Source organism: Aquarana catesbeiana, linkage group LG02 (genome assembly GCF_042186555.1).
Source record: "Aquarana catesbeiana isolate 2022-GZ linkage group LG02, ASM4218655v1, whole genome shotgun sequence".
NCBI lineage: Eukaryota > Metazoa > Chordata > Amphibia > Anura > Ranidae > Aquarana > Aquarana catesbeiana.
In genome coordinates, this window is record NC_133325.1 from 445,326,372 (window position 1) to 445,349,549 (window position 23,178).

Below are 23,178 nucleotides of genomic sequence, written 5' to 3' on the forward strand. Positions count from 1 at the left end.
GGCATTGATAGCTGGCACTTGTGGGCACTGTTAGGTGGCACTTTGGGCACTGTTAGGTGGCACTGTTAGCTGGCAAAGATGAGGCAGATCTTTTGTTTACATCATGTGATCAGCTGTCATTGGCTGACAGCTGATCACATGGTAAGGGGCCGGTCCCTTACTCGGATCGGTGATCAGCCGAGTCTCAGTGACTCGGTGATCACAGAGCGCTCGAGCGCGTGCAGAGCGCGTGCACAGGGGAGGCCGTCATATGACGGCCTCCCAGGAATTCGGGTCCGGGCTGTGGCCGTCATTCGGCCATAGCGCGGATGGCAAGTGGTTAAGGCTAATGGGCAAGGGATTGTCAAACCTGGTATGGGATACTGGGCACTGTCCTGGCAGCAATGCAAAAAAATAAATAAAATGAAAAAAATACAGTGGGTAAACACAACCTCAAAAGCCAGCCATACATGGAATGAAATTTGGCTGTTTCAGCAAGGACCGGACAAACTTCAATACAAGTATGGGTACTGTGGTTCTACAGAAGTTGATATACCAACAACCCACCTGTATGATCTTCCTATGTTTGATCAGTCAAGTGTGTGGCTGGAGGAATTGAGTTTGGTTTTTTTTCATTCAACCCATTGGGTTACTTAAGTAATGTGGGTAACCACAACCAGTTCATATGTGTGTTTCATATGAGACTTAAAACAAAAATAATTGCGCACTGTCTGTGATCATTTTTTTAATTTGCATTAACATCCAAATTTCAGGACAAGCTTTTAGGGTGTATCCCCTGCTTCAAGGTCCAAGCAGCACTAATACGCACAATTTAGCAGAATGTTAAGTAAGATGATCTCTGAGAAACAAGCAAACAAACATACACAGCAGTGGTAATTAAACTTGGATAGTTAGTGAGATAAGAAATGGAGAGGGCTATAGACTGGAAATAGAAGTAACAGTCACAGAGGTGACAGTGGTCATAAAACTGTTGGATAGTGATTTAGAAAACCGAAAGTCCACATTTGCCAATTTGAATGATCATTCTTAGTTCAAAAGTTTTCCTTTCCTGAGTAGTTTTGAAGTTACCTTTAAAAAATAATATATTCACGTCTTCCATAGTTTGGTCCATTTGTGAAAAATTATGTCTCACAGGTGTGCAGAAATGATCTTTATTATGCTTTTTAACAATGTGTGTAACACCTTTTAATAGATTGTTTTGGCTGCACAGTTTGCAGCTTTTTTTGTTGCAAGGCTTGGTTCTTTTCTTTGTGACTTTCATAATGAAGCTTCCTGCTGATAAGTTTTTGTCTGAGGTTAGGTGATTGCCTGAAAACCAGCTTTGGGGGTTGTTGGAATATTTCTTACATTTCATCCTCTGTTGTGCTGGGTTGCAAATCTTTGATTATCTTTATTATCCATTCTAAAGCATGAATGTATGTGGATACTAGAGGTACACGGTTATTTGTTTTTTTCTTTGTAGTGTAGGAGATTTTCTCTTTAGGTTTTCAGGGCCGTGTTTATGTATTGTATTGATGGTTTTGTCCTTGTAACCTTTCTTATGGAAAGAGTCTGCTAATTTACTGAGATGTTTATTTCTGTCTTTTGGGTCTGAGCATATTCAGTGGTACCTGGTGGCCCGTGATGGATTAATATATCTGATATATAACAAGCTAATGGTACATATCCATATTCCTTTATTGTACTTTATTCTATCTAAAAGATTATCCCAGAACTGCAACAAGTTAACTATCTATTTACCTAATGCCGCGTACACACGGTCGGACTTTTCGTCTACAAAAGTCCGACAGCCTGTCCGACATACTTCCGACGTACCTTCGGCGGACTTGCGGCAGACTTTCTTACGAACGGACTTGCCTACACACGACCACACAAAAGTCCGACGGATTCGTACGTGATGACGTACACCGGACTAAAATAAGGAAGTTCATAGCCAGTAGCCAATAGCTGCCCTAGCATGGGTTTTTGTCCGTCGGACTAGCACACAGACGAGCGGATTTCGGGGTCCGTCGTACTTACGACGTAAAGATTTGAAGCATGTTTCAAATCTAAAGTCCGTCGGATTTGAGGCTAAAAAAGTCAGTTGAAAGTCCGGAGAAGCCCACACACGATCGGATTACCAGCCAGCTTTAGTCCGTCAGCGTCCGTTGGACTTTTGTAGACGAAAAGTCCGACCGTGTGTACGCGGCATAAGGGTTTTCTCTCTTTCTATATTATCTGTCTGTAATCTCTACTAACCTTTTGCCAGCATCATTCCGTTCCCCGCGTCCGACATCTCGGAGCAGCTCCGGAAGTGAACACTCAACTCAAAATCTGCTGAATGTCAACTTAACTTTTATTTCCCGTGTCTCAGTCTTATATACAGTTTGAAACAGGAAAAGCTCAGTATCCTGTTTTAATTCTACACACATCATATTCTATATATCACGAACATACTGTGCATAACAGGAAAAAGTACTTTACAATATTTAGTCAGCAAGAAACAATTAACCATAGGCTTTTACGTAAAGGAAACAGATGCATATATAACACGAAACTAACTCAGGGAGGAAAGATAACGATGGGAGGAAACTTCCTACATTCCATTACAAAACTGTATGTGAAACTTCAGAACATATCTCAGTACAATTTTAACTTAAAGCATAACCCTAACAGTCCGGCTGTGTATGATGGTGTGCTGGGGTGGATGCTGGAAATGTGGATATAGTTGCATCTGTCAGTGGTTTTCCTGTGTGCAGCTTGTCATCCCTGATGTATACTGTGTTGTCAAGTAATCTGACATGTGTGCCTCAATAGTACATTTTTAGTCTAATTGAAGGGTGACACATGTTGATCAATGATTACATTTCTTTTTAGATTTTCCTCACCTTTTGTCCATATGATGAAAATATCATCAGTATACAATAATATATCTATGGCTTTTGTTGTATGCTGCTAAGTGCACTGATACAGCTACAATCACCTTATAGTAGACTTACAAATACTGCAAAGGGCTGGTTAAAGTAAAATAAAGCTAGATTTTTTTTTTAATAAAACCCACTCAGCTAAATATATCAACATGCCTCTAAGAGCCCTTTCACACTGCCAGAGCCCGGGCATCGGCGGTGAAATGCTGCTAGCTTTAGAGGCGCTTTACCATCGTTTTTGCAACGCTTTTCAGGCACTAGCGGGGTGCTTTTAACCCCCGCTAGTGGCCAAATAAAGGGTTAAAAGCGCCCGCAAAGCGCCGCCGCCAAGGCACTTTGCAGGCGCTACTGCGGCACTGCCCATTGATTTCAATGGGCAGGGACGCTTTAGGAGCGGTGTTTACACCACTCCTAAAGTGCCTCAAAGAAGCTGCTTGCAGGAGTTTTTTTGACGTCCTGCCAGTGCAGCGCCCCAATGTGAAAGCACTCAGGCTTTTACACTGGGATTGCAGATGAGGCTTTTTTCAGGTGCTCTACAGGCACTATTTTTAGTGCTAAAGTGCCTGAAAATGCCTCCAGTGTGAAAGGGGTCTTAACCTTCTCAGATGAGAAAAAGAGGCACCTTTTCAGCCCAAAATCAAGTGTATGTTAACCCTAGCAATAGTATTCTTTTATTTGCTCCCTTTTGGGCTATTAAATAAACAAAATGCTTCATATTGTATATCTGTTTGATAAATGCAAAATAAATGCCTGCTGGTCATGTCTGCTATTCAGACCTGTGACACGTGAACACTTTCTGTAAAGAATAGGTTTCCTCAAATTGGGATTTTAAACGGACAACAAACAGTAATCGTAAAAAATTACAAATGTATTGGTATATAAGACACAAGGCATAAATAACACAATTTCAAGGCAATAAAAAAAACAAACACGTAAAGCTGGGGATGAGTATACAGCCAGCTGAAAGTGAAGCCTAAAAGCTGTCAACCGACAGAATGACCAACGCGTTTCAAATCATACAGTGTAGATCTTCAGGGACTAAAAGGGCTTGAAACTTCCAAAGCTGTAGCTTAAATCCCAAATGTAATCATTCCACCGAACAGAAATGACTCAGAAGGTGAAGAATAAGTGGTCCGTCAAAGACACGCACGGATACCGGCCACAATGTCATGGGCCGGGATGGTTCACAGCCCGGACTGACGGAAGGAGCCATACTACTCCATAATTTTTGTAAGGCCACAAGAGGATCTGAGTCATAAGATAGACCCCTATGCACCTGATTGTTGGTCTGTGGAGGCGCATATGTAAAGACTAAGATTGTCTCCATTTTTTACATAATACGCCTTTGGATGACGAACACTCTCTATTTCTTAAAATCCCTGCAAACCGGAGATATGTTGCAGTGAGATCCTTTGGCCCAACACAGTCCAAGTGCTTACTGGGCCTCATGTGAACCATCCCGGCCCATGACGCTGTGGCCGGTATCCGTGCGTGGCTCTGACGGACCACTTATTCTTCACCTTTTAAGTCATTTCTGTTGTTCAGTGGAATGCTTACATTTGGTATTTAGGCTACAGCTTTGGAAGTTTCAAGCCCTTTTAGTCTCTGAAGATCTACACTGTGTGTTTTTGAAACGCGTTGGACATTCTGTCGGTTGACAGCTTCTGGACTTCATTTTCAGCTGGCTGTATACTCATCCCCAACTTTATGTGTTTGCTTTTATTGCCTTCAAATTGTGTTATTTATGTCTTGTGTCTTATATACCAATAAATTTGTAATTTTTTACGATTACTGTTTGTGGTTTAAAATCCCAATTTGAGGAAACCTATTCTTTACTATATGTATCCGAGATGTGGTCCACAAACAGCTCAGTCAACTAGCTGGGGCAAACTCTTTTTTTTCATTGTGAACACTTTCTGTGTAATTTCAAGGAGATCTCCCAGTTGTTATCATGGACTACATAACAAGTCCCCATTATTTTCTGGAGATACGAAGAGGGGCTTGTAGTAAGGTGCCTACTATAAGGGGTTAATGCATTTGCCTGTGTAAGCACTTGTTTCTCCCGGCTATGCTGCTTTCCTTATATTAGTTGAGCCAGCCAGGTGCCAAATGTTAAAATGTTTGTATGTTTCTTTTGTCCTCGGGTTGACCTGAGAGCTAGGGGTGACCTGGTTGTGAAGGTTATAATTTTTTCCCCATTTTCAGCTGGGTTACCACCCCCTAAAGGTCAACCAACATAAAAGGGGCTGCCTCCAAGCCCCTGGAGCTCTTCCTGGGGAAATTCTTCCAAAATGCAGATGGGTACTTTGCTGGAGTTATCCCCCTCATTGGAGGGGGAAGGGGTGTTAGGAACAGTTTAATTTAATCCACCATGCACTGTAAATCAGTTATCCTTAATCTTAAAACATAATATATCACTAGAAATCAACAATATAATGTGGAGCATAGAAGAATAATGCTATGCGCTTAATGGGAAAACATTGACAACCTGTATGGTTATTAGATACCAGCTTATTTAATAGACTCCATGGATGGATGGGCTTTTCTACTTTGCTCGCTTGTTTACTATTTGTGCTAATTATTCTTCTATGCTCCATATGATATTGTTGATTTCTAGCAATATAGTATGTTTTAAGATATGGGATAACTGACTTACAGTGAAAGATGGATTATATTATAACAGTATTTATACATTTTATGATTACCTATAATATCCTACACTGAAGTGAAGTAAACCCATACACATTGTGGAAGCCTAATATAATGAAATCATATAAGTTCTGAATGCAATGGCTGTAAGTAGTTCATACATCCGATACATGAGATGACAATGTTGTCATTTTTAATATATGGTGGAGGGTTAAGATGCTTTGTATAAATGTGTTATTTTATTATGAATTTTGATAATAAAGGATATATATTATCTTAATTAGTAGATACTCCTTAAGAGTAGATGCCCCTTATGAGCAGATGCTCCTTAATCCTCATTAATAACTTTTCCTTCAGTGATCGTTCGTCTGTCCCATCAATTGTTGTGTATGTATCAAACATATCGTGTGTCAGATTTTAGGAGGATTATTTTGTTCCACAAATCCACGGGGGTCATGGGCGGCACCCCCACAGTTGGTGAGTCAGTGGGGCCCCTGCACTTACCCCATCTTGTGGACAGCGGCTTCTCTCTGGCCTGCGGGCTGCTAGATTGCTGCTCGGTTCCCCTGCGTGCGTCTTCTCCCTCCTCTCCTCTCATGACCCGCTTCCTGATTGGCCAGGAGGAGATTGAGTGGTACAATAGTGAATATTCATTCAGTGCTCTTTGCTCCATGATCACCTTATTTGAAGCCTATTAGAGCCTCTGGCTCTAATCATGTGCTTAAAAAAAAAACACCCCCCCCCCATTGGAATCCATGGTCCGGCATCCCTGTATGTAGATTAGGGGGCTGGACCCATGGATAGGGGGGCAGCACCAGTGCGCCCCTAGTGGACGGGCCGCCACTGGTTGATTTACTAAAGGCAGATGTGCAGTTGCAAAAATAAAATAAAAAGAAAAACTGCGCTGCAGAGCAAAAAAGGTCAAAGGTAAAAGCTGCACACAAAATACACCAATATCTGTGTATACCATGAAAAATAAAAAATAAATAAAGTGCGCTAATTATATGAAAATACACACATAGATGTGAATACATGTGGGTAGTAGTAAAAACCACAATCTACTGAGAACAAGTAAATGACTCCATGAGTGGTAGAAATATATAAGTGCAAAACATAAAAACTCAAATAAAAAGAAGAAACAAAAAATGTGTACATGTAAAATACAATGATATTAATAGCGTGAAAATCTGAAAATCAAACAAACTCAGTCCATGGGTTCAAACATAAAAAGTTCATCAGTGAAAAAAAGCTTCCATCCACTATACAGCTCAGCAGCAACTAATCCCCCTATGAGTGGATTGACAAAGGAGAGAGATGTGCAGGATGGTGCAAATCCACTGGCGGTGACTCCAATAAGTGAGAAAGTGATAAAGGTGGACTCTTACCCTCCGTGTTGGACCCCCTCCTTGGCAGGGTCTATCAGGCATGCAGATTTTTGCCCTCTGCAGGGACCGTGTAATGAGAAGATCTCCCCAGCAGCTGTCAGGAATGTTGTCTCCAATCCGGGCTGGTCCAAGTGAAACGCCTGGAGATGGGGGAAGGAAAGCTCTCTTGCTCCCAGTGTGGCAAAGGAAAAAGCAAAAGAGCGGAGCTCCAATAGTGTAAAAAGTTTCGGAATTTATTGAATAAAAGTACAGACCACAACGGAGAGTGCACGCTCCGTGAGGTAAAAATACAATTAAAAACAAGCCGGCATATAAAAATCGTAATAACCCATGCATAACATGGGGCAATCATGACGGCTTACAACGTAGCCACGCCCGGCTGGCGGCTGGTGTTTTCCTTCTTGGGGGGGGTGGTGGCGTCAAACAATCCACAAATCCACGGGGGTCATGGGCGGCACCCCCACAGTTGGTGAGTCAGTGGGGCCCCTGCACTTACCCCATCTTGTGGACAGCGGCTTCTCTCCGGGCTGCGGGCTGCTAGATTGCTGCTCGGTTCCCCTGCGTGCGTCTTCTCCCTCCTCTCCTCTCATGACCCGCTTCCTGATTGGCCAGGAGGAGATTGAGTGGTACAATAGTGAATATTCATTCAGTGCTCTTTGCTCCATGATCACCTTATTTGAAGCCTATTAGAGCCTCTGGCTCTAATCACGTGTTAAAAAAAAACACCCCCCCCCCCATTGGAATCCATGGTCCGGCATCCCTGTATGTAGATTAGGGGGCTGGACCCATGGATAGGGGGCAGCACCAGTGCACCCCTAGTGGACGGGCCGCCACTGGTTGATTTACTAAAGGCAGATGTGCAGTTGCTCCAGAGCTTAGTAAATGAGGTAAAGGTTCACTTTGCAAAAAACACCCAATCACATGCAAGAAAAAAAGGGTAAAATAAAACAGCATTTTTGCTTGCACTTGATTGGATGATAGAAATCAGCAGAGCTTCCTCTCAGATCTAGAGCAAGTGCACTTTCAGAGCACAGTATGTTTGCCTTTAGCAAATCAACCCCGTCAGTAATTATACTGAATGAAGCAGACTTACTTTATCAAGGTATCACAGGCAGGTAAAGAACTTTAATACAGTAGAGACATAGGTGGGTTGATTTACTAAAGGCAAATAGATTGTACACTTTGCAAAGTGCAGTTGCTCCAGACCTAAGTGAATAAGGTAAATCTTCACTTTGCAAAGAATACCCAATCACATGCAAGGAAAATAAAATAAAAAAACAGTAATTTTGCTTGCACATGATTGGATGATGGAAGTCAGCAAAGCTTGTGCTCATTTACTAAACTCTGGAGCAACTGCACTTGCAGAATTCAACTGCACTTTGCAATGTTCACAGTCTATTTGCCTTTAGTAAATAAACCCCAGTATGTCTTCTGCATTATAAATCCAGCCTGTTTGCCATTTTTTTTTCAAGGTTAAAAGTACCACTTTAATTTCAGCTTATCGGAACTGTACTAGAAAATTACAGCTGGAAAAAAAAAAGGATTACATTTGATTGCTTGCTATGGTAAATGCAAACAGTCTTTTATGATTGTTCCTAATAAAGCCATTGTTTGCTTCCACCAGCATAAAACCACCAACATGAGTTGGTAGAAGAAGCCCATCAAGTTCGAACAATAGAAAATGATTAATACATAAATCTAACCCTCAAACACAAAACTCTGACATGAAAAAAAAAACTTCTTCCTGATCTTCCATAATTTGAGCCACTGTTACATTTTTGGTAACTGTAGCGCTATAATATAACTATAAATAGTTATTTTCCAGTTCCATATTTGTCATTTAGCTTTGCTTGTCCTTTAATGAAAAAAAAGTAAAGCAGAATTAGTCTTGAGTATACTCGTTTGGTTTGCCAAGACTGCTGGAGGGCACCGTCTGTTTCAGTGCCAATATGAAGCTGCCCATAGACATCAGAAGTAAGTGGGAGGTGCAGGCACCTCTTATCCTTTAATGTCTTCTAAGCGTTATATCACATTTCATCTACATTATCCTTTATATGAGGCTTCTTACATTCGGCGTCTGTTTTATACTTTGTTCTTTGTTATTACATAGCCAGTCTTCAGTCAGTTCTTCTGTCTTTGTTTGCCTATTTCTTCCTCTTAATCTATTTTCCTATCTGCTTTCTTGCTTGACATATCTATGTATACAAAGCTGCTCTCCTGCCTCCCACCTTTCTCTCTCATCTCTATTGATCCACTTGCTTGGTCTTTGCTGTTTATGCCCTGTAGGTAACTCAGGCAGACATCTGGAGCGCAGTGCCCACTGTGTCATTATTGGTTCACTCACCACTGTTTAATTTTTTATATAATGACAAGCCTTTTTAATCACAAAAATACTAGCACAAAAACAAATCTTATCTCAGTGTTTCTTACAGCTTACCTTATTTTTTACCAAAAATGTTATATATTTGAAATAAAAATATATTGGTAAATGTAACAGAATTATACTAACTGGAAATGTAATCTGACGAGGTTATAGCATTCATGTTAGTTACAGATACGTGATTAAATAGGTGTCACTTAGCCCCTGTCATATAAACACGTAGGAGTGCAAAAATATTACATTGTTGGCCATATCAATAAGTACATTGATCACTGCCTACTAAAACTGAAGCTTAGAGCCACCATTGTGCATCAAAACAAAAGGTGTGCAATGTCTTACAGTTAATTTTCTTTTGAAAGCAGACACAGCTTGAGTAGAAAAGCCTGTCCCCTGCCAGCAACTGCAAGAAAGACTCTAGCTCTCTGTGCAGTGGCAGCTCTCTGGCCTAATGCCCTGTACACACCATAGGATTTTCCAACAACAAGGTCCTATCACACATTTTTCATCGGAAAATCCTATGCTGTGTACAGGGCATTAGACTCCCTGACCAATCGGGCCACAGGAACTGCTTCCTGATTGGCTGGGAGGAGAATCAGGAAGACAATAGTGAATATTAATTTGCTATTGTCACACAACTGGGTGGACTCGAGGTGCAGTGCTCTGCTCCCTGAGCCCACCTTTTTTGATGCCAATTACAGCCTCAGGCTCTAATCACGTACTTTAAAAAAAAAAAAATGGAAACCATGCTTCCAGCGCCCTGCATGTAAATTATGGGTCGGGCGCATGGATTAGGGGGAGGCGCACCTGTGCCCCATATGGACGGGCCGTCACTGTCTCTGTGTAAAAACAATGATGCCACTGCAGGGGTCTGACCTATAGCTCTTCAATCAGCAAACTCTGACTCAGTGGGAGGTGTGTCAGATCTCTGCAAAGAGACCACTGCTTCTACACAGAGAACAAAGCTTCTCTACTTAAGGCCTCATGCACACGAGATGCCGGTGCAAACTCTGCTGAACACATGTTTTTAAAAGCTGAAACTGGCGTTTAGAAACGCCTGTTTTGCTGCGTTTGCATGCTGCGTTTTACCGCATTTGCGTCTAGAAGCGTCGACAGAGCTGAGAATGACATTTTACGACCCAAATTTGGGGCCGCATATCTCGGGGTCACTTTATGCTAGGAACCCCAAATTTAGTGTGCTAACACAGTTGGACTAACATAATAACAAATCCAAATTTGGGGTTCCTAGCACTAATTGGTCCCGAGATATGGGGCCACAAAGTAGGGTCACAAAATGTCAAGCACTTCTGCAGCAGAGAATGGCATTTTCCGATCTGACTTTGGGGCCCCATATCTCGGGCCACTTGATGCTAGGAACCAAATTTAGATATGTTATAGTGTTAGTCCAACTGTGTTAGCACACCAAATTTGGGGTTCCTAGCACCAAGTGGCCCCAAGATATGGGGCCCCAAGGTCGGGTCGCAAAATATCAAGCACTTCTGCAGCAGAGAATGACATTTTCCGACCTGACTTTAGGGCCCCATATCTCGGGGCCACTTGGTGCTAGGAACCAAATTTTAGATATGTTATAGTCTTAGTCCAACTGTGTTAGCACACCAAATTTGGGGTTCCTAGCACCAAGTGGCCCCAAGATATGGGGCCCCAAAGTCGGGTCGCAAAATATCAAGCACTTCTGCAGCAGAGAATGACATTTTGTGACCCGACTTTGGGGCCCCATATCTCGGGACCACTTGGTGCTAGGAACTCCATATTTGGATATGTTGTAGTGCTAGTTCCACTGTGTTAGCACACCAAATTTGGGGTTTCAAGTGGCCCCGAGATATGGGGCCCCAAAGTCGGGTCGTAAAATGTTCCTTTAAAAACACTTACAAACGCAAACAGAAGCCAAACGCGGCTAAACACGGCTAAAACGCCGGTACTGCGCCAAACGCGTTTAGCCTCATTTGCAATCTGAAACGTGGAAAACTTTTATGTCTGAACTCATTTTTTTGCTTCTGGAAAAGCGAGGTTAAACGCAACTGCCTAAAAACGCCAAAAAACGAGACTGTGTACATGGACACATAGGATAACATTGAATGGGTTCAGGGGCAGTTGAAAAAAGTGTCCAACTGCCTCTGAACGCGAGTTTAACAGCGTCTCGTGTGCATGAGGCCTAAAGCGTTTGTTACCTCAACATTTCAGATTCCTGATATGTGCCTGCTGTACCATGTACTTGTATGAGAAAGTATCTCTTTGTATTGCTTCTTTTATGTGAAATCCCTGGTGTTAATGCTAGTCCCCTTTCCTATTAAAAACTGACCACACTAAGCAGGAAAGCACACAGTGACCAGTTCTCTAGCTATGCTTGGATCTCGAAATGTATAGTTATTCCTGCGCTACCATGTAAACGAAGGGCAATGAATGTTGAACTGCTGCAAGCACCGAATATAAGTCAAGCTCAGCCCATACAGCAATAGAAATAAGGTATGTAAAAATTGGTGCTGCGCTGTTCTAAAAAAAAAAAAAAAAAAAAAAACCTATGCTGCTAGAGGTAGTAGTACAAAGGTAAATGAACACGTAAAATGATATAAACATATAAAAAAACAGAAACAATATAAGAATAAGTACAATCAATATAGAGCACTTCTATACCCAATAGGTGCAGTGTGATATTCCACAATAATCGGTGGTAATAGCAAAGTGCAAGAAAATCATTCAATAAAGACTTAAGGCCAGATGTGATAAGTATCTTACTGGAAACACTAAAATCAATTTACAATCATTAAAAACCTCAATGGACCGTGCAAGTAGGCAAAAAACATTGTGCAAAAAACAGCAATTAATAAATTAAATGTGCAACATGCGATCAATATGTGCAAAAATCGCAAATGCAGTGTATAGTAAACATATAACCAAAATAAGTCCACTGTAGAACTTGTGAAAATTCAAACAAAGGCAAACATGTGCAAAATATATAATGGGACTGGGAATGTAGTCCAATGCAATTTAAATCCTCTTAATGTGGCTAATCAGAAAATGTGCAAAAAAGTGCAATAAGGTGCTGATAGCATGGGGGTGATCTCCTCTTCGTGCACAGGACACACAGTGGTGTGAAGTGGCCTCTTACCTTGCGGTAAAGAGGTAACCGCATAAAGTTGCTGGTAATGGCTGCTTCTCCCTTGTACTCCTAACTGCCTCTCACTTAGATTCCTGGGATGGATGGAGCTGTTAGTGGGTCTTTGTCTCTCAGTGAAGCAGGAGGGGGATTAAAGGAAAGAAGGGGCCAGATAGTGTAGTATTTCAGTCAGAGCTTGTTTTTTTATTAAAACATTGGTGAGGGTACTCACTTCACTTACAAGAAAAAAATACACAGAAAACTTATCTCCTACGAGCAGCAAGCTCGTTTGCACATATCAGTCTTGGATGCCTATCCCGTCCCTACGCGTGACGTCACGCGTACCATAGAGCTGCCGATCGCTGCCTCTCACCTCAGAGATACAGAGATGTGCTGGGGGTCCAAGGTGCACAGCGGAGACCAGCCAGGTACACGGGAACCTCTGGAAGGGGGGTGACTGTCTGGGGACCCTAAAGTAAGGGGGGGGCTCTCTGGGACCCTGAAGTAAGGGGGGGCCCTCTGGGGACCCTGATGTAAGAGGGGGCTCTCTGGGGACCCTAAAGTAAGGGGGGCTTTGGGGACCCTGATGTAAGGGGGGCTCTGGGGACCCTAATCTAAGGGGGGCTCTCTGGGTACCCTGATGTAAAGGGGGCTCTCTGGGGACCCTGATGTAAGGAAGGGGCTTTCTTGGGACCCTGATGTAAGGGGGGGCTCTCTGGGGACCCTGATGTAAGGGGGGCTCTCTGGGGACCCTGATGTAAGGGGGGCTCTCTGGGGACCCTGATGTAAGGGGGATCCGCACTATGTAACAGTATTTTATATATATATTTATATAATATAAATATATATATATATATATATATATATATATATATATATATATATATATATATATATATATATACAGTATCTCACAAAAGTGAGTACAGCCCTCACATTTTTGTAAATATTTCATTATATCTTTTCATGTGACAACACTGAAGAAATTACACTTTGTTACAATGTAAAGTAGTGAGTGTACAGCTTGTATAACAGTGTAAATTTGCTGTCCCCTCAAAATAACTCAACACACAGCCATTAATGTCTAAACCGCTGGCAACAAAAGTGAGTACACCCCTAAGTGAAAATGTCCAAATTGGGCCCAATTAGTCATTTTCCCTCCCCGGTGTCACGTGACTCGTTAGTGTTACAAGGTCTCAGGTGTGAATGGGGAGCAGGTGTTTTAAATTTGGTGTTATCGCTCTCACTCTCTCATACTGATCACTGGAAGTTCAACATGGCACCTCATGGCAATGAACTCTCTGAGGACCTGAAAAAATGCATTGTTGCTCTAAAATGGCATAGGCTATAAGAAGATTGCCAAGACCATACAGTGGTTTAACAGGACAGGTTCCACTCAGAACAGGCCTCGCCATGATCGACCAAAGAAGTTGAGTGCACGTGCTCAGTGTCATATCCAGAGGTTGTCTTTGGGAAATAGATGTAGAGTGCTGCCAGAATTGCTGCAGAGGTTGAATGGGTGGGGGGTCAGCCTGTCAGTGCTCAGACCAAACACCGCACAATGCATCAAATTGGTTTGCATGGCTGTCATCCCAGAAGAAAGCCTCTCCTAAAGATGATGCACAAGAAAGCCCCCAAACAGTTTGCTGAAGACAAGCAGACTAAGGACATGGATTGCTGGAGCCATGTCCTGTGGTCTGATGGAACCAAGATAAACTTATTTGGTTCAGTTGGTGTCAAGCATGTGTGGCGGCAACCAGGTGAGGAGTACAAAGACAGTACAAGAAAGTGTGTCTTGCCTACAGTCAAGCATGGTGGTGGGAGTTTCATGGTCTGGGGCTGCGTGATTGCTGTCGGTACTGGGTAGCTACAGTAATGTCAACATGTACTGTGACATTCTGAGGCAGAGCATAATTTTCCCTTCCCTTCGGAGACTGGGCTGCAGGGCAGTATTCCAATATGATAACGACCCCAAACATACCTCCAAGATGACCACTACCTTGCTAAATAAGCTGAGGGTAAAGGTGATGGATTGGCCAAGCATGTCTCCAGACCTAAACCCTATTGAGCATCTGTGGGGCATCCTCAAACAGAAGGTGGAGGAGCACAAGGCCTCTAACATCCACCAGCTCCGTGATGTCATCATGAAGGAGTGGAAGAGGACTGCAGTGAGAACCTGTGAAGCTCTGGTGAACTCTTTGCCCAAGAGGGTTAAGGCAGTGTTGGAAAATAATAGTGGCCACACAAAATATTGACACTTTGGGCCAAATTTGGACTTTTCTCACTTAAGGGTGTACTCACTTTTGTTGCCAGCGGTTTAGACATTAATGGCTGTGTGTTGAGTTATTTTGAGGGGACAGCAAATTTACACTGTTATACAAGCTGTACACTCACTACTTTATATTGTATCAAAATGTCATTTCTTCAGCGTTTTCACATGAAAAGATATAATTAAATATTTACAAAAATGAGAGGGTGTACGCACATTTGTGAGATACTGAGTGTGTGTGTGTATATATATATATATATATATATATATATATATATATATATATATATATTATACACACATATGTATAGTATATACATGTGTATGCCCACCCAAGCGTATGATTTTCTTTACTTTGCTGCTATGGGCTCTAGCCCAAGATCTTTTGTAGACCTAGCAATGCCCCTGGTGGGGGCCCTTCATGGTTTCTTGCACCGGAGCCCTGAAGATTCTAGTTACACCTCTGTCCTGACCTCCACTAATTACAGGAACCAGTGAGTGCTGTGGATAACCCAAGTTATCTACACTCCCAAAGTGTCAGTTTCCCTGCCAAATTTGCCAAATGTTACCCCCACATCACTAGTGTATTCTGTTATTAGTAGGGATCAGAAGGTGGAACCAGTGAGAGCTGTGGATAACTCAAGTTATTTACACTCTCAAAATGCTGTATGTTGTAAATAAAATCACTATACCTGTTAGGATTGACTATGAAGAACAAGGATGACCAGTATGTGTTAAAGGAAATCTATATTGATAGAAATATGTAGGATTAGTCTACTACTGGGGGTTGCTGACAGAGAGCAGACTGAGCAGAATCTGATTTTTTGCAGTGTTTTGGTGGCCAGTTGTCCAGTCAGAAGGGTTTGGTCCAGCTAAGCCTGTGACCATGCTCTTTTGTTTAACTACAGTGAAAAAAAGAGAGGTTACTGTCCTGCCAATCATGTATGGAAGGGGTACTTGCACCACAAGAGTGTCTGAAAATATTTACATACCCTTTGGTTTATTTTAAATATACTTATCTGTTACCCTGGAGTTTGCCAATGCAATGTAAATGGCAATTCAGCAATGCCACAGTAGAATTTTAGGGAATAAAGTACCCTTTATAAAGTTACACATCACGTCATCTTATGCGTATGTGTACCTTTTGAAATATATAGAATACATAATTGGATTATATCTTCAATGATGTACTTGTAAATCTAGGGTAAAGGGAGCACTGTAGGTGCACTTGGTTATTAGGGCAATGGGGTCATCTGATCACAGCATTCTTTTTTTACCATTCTGAAAGATACAGCTCCTGCATGCAGGCCCATTGTTGCTGGCCATTGTAATGTGGTCTATAGGCTCAATGCAGGTCTGGACGTAGGAGATTATCATGAAAGACAGAATGTAAATCTGGGGCAGGAAAAGCTGATTGCAGCACAATGCTGATAATGTCTGAAAAATAGAAGGAGTCAATTAATTAGCCGTCATTAGTGAGCCGGGGTCTTGCTGCAAGTCAGATCACTCTTTTTGCAATTTGTGTAACCCCTCTCTAAGCTCCAAACACTGTTCAAACAGTTCTATTTGCACAAGATGAAATGTATTCCATAAATCCTGTTCTTTCGGTATCATATTTGAGGAGACTGTGTATGCACACAAAGTGAAATACTTAATAAAAAGGTAATTATATTTTTTAAATTGCATGAATGTATAAGTTGTATTGTAATATATTTTTGGTATGTAAACTGAAAACTGGAATGGCTTACATTTTAACACCATGTTACACCCTAAATATGAGTGTAACATGTAACACTGTAAGAAAAATGGATTTAGCCTTTACCTCCAGGTAGATACCAAACACACAGATTAATGCAGAATTTATCAATACATCCTTACATGTGCTTTTGAATTCAAGCATTATAAGCATGGCTGGTGCTAGACTATTTTGCGCCCAAGGTGAGACCAGCTACTTGCACCCCTCCCTCCAAAAAAACTGTGGAAAATATTATCCTCAAACTGAATCTCAAACTGAGTTCATAATATTTCCTTCTTTCCTTCCCCACGTGCCCCTTCCCCTGACTTCTCTGTCAAGATCAGTGGCACAACCATCCATGACAGGGTGCTAGGGGACTTGGAACTGTCCTTTTCAGGCCCCACATCCAATCCAAATCATGCCGCCTTAACCTCCGCAACATCCCTAGAATATGCCCCTTTTTAACCAATGACACCACCAAGCTTCTAATTCAATCCCTGGTTATCTCTCACCTCGACTACTGCAACTCCCTCCTCATTGGATTACCTTTACATAGACTATTCCCCCCTTCAGTCCATAATGAATGCTGCTGCAAGACTCATCCACCTTACCAAGCTTTTAATGTCCTCCACCCCTCTGCCAATCCCTCCACTGGCTTCTACTCACCCAATAAATAACATTCAAAGTACTAACAATAATTTACAAAGTCATTCACAACTCTGCCCCCACCTACATCACTTACCTAGTCCCAAAATACCAACCAAACCACTCTCTTTGGTCCTCCCAGGACCTCCTGCTCATTAGCTCCCTTGTCCCTTCTCCCATGCAGGTCTCCAGGATTTCTACAGTGCTTCTCTGATTCTTTGAAACTCCCTACCCCAATCTGTCTGACTGTCTCCTAATCTATCCATTTTTAGATGATCCCTGAAAACCCTTCTCTTTAAAGAAGCCTATCCTGCCTCTAACTAATACACTAGTTTACTTTCTCCATCAGCTCATCCCCCACAGCTATTACGTTTTACCTTTTGTATAAATTGACCCTCCCTCCTAGATTGTAAGCTCTAATGAGCAGGGACCTCTGATTCCTCTCGTACCAAATTGTATTGTACCTGTAATGTCTGCCTTCATTTTGTTAAGCGCTGTACAAACTGTTGATGCTATATAAATCCTGTATAATAATAATAATAATAATAATAAAACAGCCTGTAGCTCCAGGGACACATTCCCGCTTTATATCACCAGATATCCATGATGTTTCTCTGGACACTGGACTTTGTGTCATGCCCAGAAGGGGTCTGGGTTTGTGCTGCACTGGGTTCACAGAAACCTTGGTCTCTGTAAGTCCTGAGTGCAGAGCCCTGGCATCGCCTCTCACATCCTGGGCCTACTATGGAGGGGCACATTAAGTCACTCGGTGTACCTGTCGGTTCCTTGGTCGGTGGGGGGAGGGCCGTCAGACGTGTTGGGAGGAGGGCAGTAGGGCGGTCAGTGTACCTGTCAGTTCCTCGGTCGGGGTTGTGGAGGAAGTTATTGATCTCGATTTGTTATGGTAAAGGTTGTTCCCCCTCTTCTTGGCGCATGCGCCTTCTTGATCTCTTAGAAGAGAAGGGGCGGGGACACAACATTCCTGCTGCCATATTTATTATAGGAAGGACTGGTCGATTGATTTGTTAAGTGGGAGGAGTCCAAGTCTATGATTGGACAGTTGATTCTCCTTGCTCCTTTTCCTGCCATCACGCAATCCTAATTATACAACAATGGGGAGCCAATTCCTCCCCCCGATCCTTCACTCCTCCCACATATTTGGTCATATGATTTTGAGTCCAGTCCTCTCTTGACTCCTCCCACCTCTTCCATTCTACCCCACCCCTCCCGATTCTTCCAACCTGTAGAAGGACGTGATGATTATCAGTGTTTTGTAGTCTGAATGGCGAGAAAGAATGGGAGGTGCTGTGCTGGGGGGGAGGAGGTGGGCCTGTATATAGCAGAGTAAAAATGATCGGCGTCTGGCCTCATTATTCATCTCTCCTCTATGGAATGTTCGTAGGCTATATCAGTAGAGAAACCTAGGGTGACAACAATTCACCTCCATAGATGCAATGTTTGGAGCATTGTCACTTTAGGACAGGAAATGTGGTACTGACAGGAACACCAGGATAAAACAAAGGGAAAAAGCCTTAAAAATAAAACATATTACAGCTTTCCAGCCTTTAGATGTGGTGGCTGCATTCATTTTCTTATTTCAGGCATTTTCCCCCATTTTCACCTGGTGGTCCTGCCAGTGACATACTTTCTGACAATGCTTACTATATCTATAGAGAAGCAGCATTTTCTCTCCTAGGATAGGACTATTATAACCGATCCCTCTCCTTTTTGCTAGATCAGGGGTCTCCAAACTTTTTAAACAAAGGGCCAGTTTACTGTCCTTCAGAATTTAGGGGGGGCTGCACTATGGCCATTGGGAGTAGAAAATGTCCAGGTGTCCAGTAGGAGTAAACAATACCATATCTTTAGAAAGAGGAAGGAAAAGTCCCATGCTGCCTATAATAGCGGGGATAAAATCCTAGTTGCAGCAAACAACAAATAGGTCAACCAAAACCCAAATAGTGAATAGGATAAAAATCAGTGTGTGATGTTGCGCTCTAGGTATAATATACAATAAAACACATATGGAATAAAATCCTAGGTAGTAATCGCACAGGGCTAAGGAGTAGCCAATAAATGAATACATATAACGTGCAGGTGCTAAAAGTGACAGTAGTGAAAGAACTTTGTGTAAACTAATGTTACAACAATGAAAAAAACACATAGGTAATTCTTCAGATAAATATTAAAGTGCTAATAGTATAAAGGAAGTCCATATAAGGGTGAACTAGAGTAGTGACATGCTATTCCAAATAGCACTTAGTGCAGATCCAGGGGAAATTATTGGTGACTTTGTGATACCAAGGTGGTCCCTTACCTTACCGCCATAAGGTAACGGCGTGAGAAAATGTAAAAATGACAGAGGTAATCCGGGTTCCTGCCATAGGCCAGTAGGAATTTTTCTTTGTATAACTCAGCAGTAGGTATAAGAAAAGGAGGGGGAAGCTCCAGGTCCAATATGGTGTAGAGGAGAGAGAAAAAATGGAGGTCCAGATCGTGAAGTATATTGTGACTAGGTACGTTTTATTAAAAAAAGAGCCAAATGTACTCACATTAAAAAGTAAACAAACAAAGCACAGCACCACGAGTGGCGAGCTCGCAACCTGACGTCACTCGCAACCTGACGTCTGTTTTGACGTGTAGCGTCACGATCCCGTGACTTTATCAGGGATAAAAGATAAGATTATGTTAAACCAGCGGCCATTTTCCTGTAGCCCCACGTTAATAGATGATATAGCGGCCATTTTCCAGTGGATATAGGCAACGATTTAAACATGCGGCCCGAACTTGTGTTTTGCTATTATGCTTACGCAGATTTGTGTTACTATGTTTTATGATATCACTTCCGGTGTCCCCTGTGCACCTATGAGCTATATGCGACACCATCTTAGGAATTTTTTTTGATTGTGCTCTTTTCTGGTACTTGGAGTTAATAAGGCTCCCATTAATAGTGCCATACTGTTTTTATACAATTCCCTTTCTCAGGATCCCACTAGAGTATATTACTTGTGTTGGAATTGGGCAATGACTGTTAACTATTACAATCAAGGTAAACCAGAAGACCACAAGATAATGGCTGTGGTTACAGACCGCAACCTATAGCTACAAAAAAAGGCTGTCCTATTATTTAGTTATATAGGACTTCAAGAAAATGGCTGCTTGCTATAACTACTAGCTATCCTACGTTTTTTAATTTTGCTTTTACCTGGGGGTTGTATAAAAGTTTTTTATCAATCACGTTACAATTTTATCTATAGTGTTTTGGGAATAATTGTGGCCATAAGAAGAAAGTTGAACCAGGGGGATATGACCGCGTGTTTAAATCGCTGTCTATTTCAAATGGAAAATAGCTGCTATATCATCTATTAACGTGGTGCTACAAGAAAATGGCCGCTCATTTAACATAATTGTATAGCTATTTAAGGACACTTCCAATGCCTATCTTTTATCCCTGATGAAGTCACATGGACGTGACGCTACGCGTTGGAACAGATAGGCACCAGCAGTGATGTCAGATTGCGAGCTCGCCGCTCGTGGTGCTGTGCTTTGTTTACTTTTTAATGTGAGTACATTCAGCTCTTTTTTAACCTCTTCATATCCGCGCTATTGCCAAATAACGGCAACAGCGCGGACCTACATTGCCGGGACAACGTCTATTGACGTCGTCCCATGCATGAGCGGCCTGTGCACCCCCTGCAGGGAGCGTGCAGCGTGCTCAGTGATCAGCGAGTCTGAGACTCTCCTGATCACAGATCAGAGTAAGGGGTCGGTCCCGACCCCTTACCACATGATCAGCTGTCAGCCAATGACAGCTGATCATGTGATGTAAACAGAGCCGGTAATCGGCTATTTTTTCTCCTCGCGCTGACAGCGTGAGGAGGAAAAAAAAAGCCGATCACCGGCGGCCGTGAGAGGGACATCAGTCCCGATCACGGCGATCTTCTGTGCCCCCTGCCAGTGCCGCCTACCAGTGCCCACCAGTGTCACCCATCAGTGCCCACAGTGCCACCCATCAGCCCCCACAATCAGTGCCACAACAACAGTGCTGCACATCAGTGCCCCCCATCAGTGGTACCTATCAGTGCCCATCAGTGTCACCTACCAGTGCCCATCAGTACTGCCCATCAGTGCCCCTCATCAGTGCCCCCCATCAGTGGTACCTATCAGTGCCACCTATCCGTGCCACCCATCAGTGCCAGCCATCAGTGGCCATCAGTGCCGCCTTATCTGTCCCCATCAGTGCCACCTTAACTGTGCCTATCAGTGCTGCCTTAACTGTGCCTATCTGTGCCCATCAATGCAGCCTATCAGTGCCCACCAGTGCCGCCTCATCAGCGCATATCAATGAAGGAGAAAAATTACCTGTTTGCAAAATTTTATAACAAACTATGAAATTATTTTTTTTTTTTCAAAATTTTTCATCTTTTTTTGTTTGTTTAGCAAAAATTAAAAATCTCAGCTGTGATTAAATACCACCAAAAGAAAGCTCTATTTATGGGAAACAAAATGATAAAAATTTCATTTGGGTACAGTGTTGTATGACCGCGCAATTGTCATTTAAAGTGCGTCAGCGCTGAAAGCTGAAAATTGGTCTGGGCAGGAGGGGGGTATAAGTGCCCAGTAAGCAAGTGGTTAATAAAACATACCTAGTCACAATATACTTCATGATCTGGACCTCTCTCTCCTATATACCATATTGGACCTGGAACTTCCCCCTACTTTTACCTGTTGCTGAGTTATACAAAGAAAAATTCCTACTGGCTTATGGCAGGAACCTGGATTACCTTTGTCATCTTTCTATTTTTTTACGCTGTTACCTTACGATAAGGGACCACCTTGCACAGAGGTATAGTTTACACTGAAGAACTCAGTCACCAATAATTTCCCTGTATCTGCACTAAGTGCTATTTGGAATAGCATGTCACTACTCTAGTTCACCCTTATATGGACTTCCTTTATACTATTAGCACTTTATTATTTATGTGAAGAATTACCTATGTGTTTTTTTCATTATTATAACATTCGTTTACACAAAGTTTCTTTCATTACTGTCACTTTTAGCATTTGCACTTTATATCTATTCATTTATTGGCTACTCCTTAGCACTGTGTGAATACTACCTAGGATTTTATTCCACGTGTGTTTTATTGTATATTCACTTAGCCAATACCTAGAGCGCAACATCACGCATTGATTTTTATCCTAATACCATATCTTTGGTGTCAGTGGGAGAAGTGCCCCAACGTTTGTGTCAGTGGATGGAATAGTGCCCCAAGGGCCAGATAAAGGCAAGCAAAAAACCGCATTTGGCCCCAGAGCTGCAGTATGGAGAACCCTGATCTATAAAACAGAAGAGAGGGGATCTTTAATCCTCAGAGAGCTTGGAAAAACGTAATTGATAGGATACAAAACAGGCAGAAGGCACAGGAAGTTAGTAGCTGACAAGATTTTTGGAAGGAACGCATTTTTTTTTGCATTTATGAAAGAGATATAACAAAGCTCTTTCACTGACACATTTAACAGACCAAAAGGGGCCAAATACAGGAAATTCATTGTTAGGGTTTACATACACTTTGTTGAAGGATGTTTTCCAATGCAAAATCAAATGCATGTCTATTCTCTAAACAATGACACACACTAATAGAGAAAACAACTTTTCAACCGAAGCGGTTTTTTGACAGCTAATCAATTGTTTTTCTTTTTACTGTTGAACAGCGGAGGAGCGCAACTATTGATTCCGCGACTCAGCCTATCGCTAGAGTTGCAAACAAGTTTATTCTTTAATGACAGGTGTTTCCTAACACTCCATAACACTAGCTTTCATCAACCAGTCATTACTAGCTTGCCATAAACAATGTTGATTCTCAATGCACAAGAAAAAAATGTGTCTTGTTGTCACATCAATAGTATTCTTACTGTCCAATACAATTCAATACTTTTAACAGGGATTGGAGAAGTGTTACTTAAAGTGGGAGTAAACTCCCATGCATGAATTTTAGTTATAGGTAAGTCTATAATAAGGCTTACTTATAGGTACTGTAACTATCTCCTAAACTTGCACCGTTTAGGAGATATTTACTGTGAATACTGCCAGCTA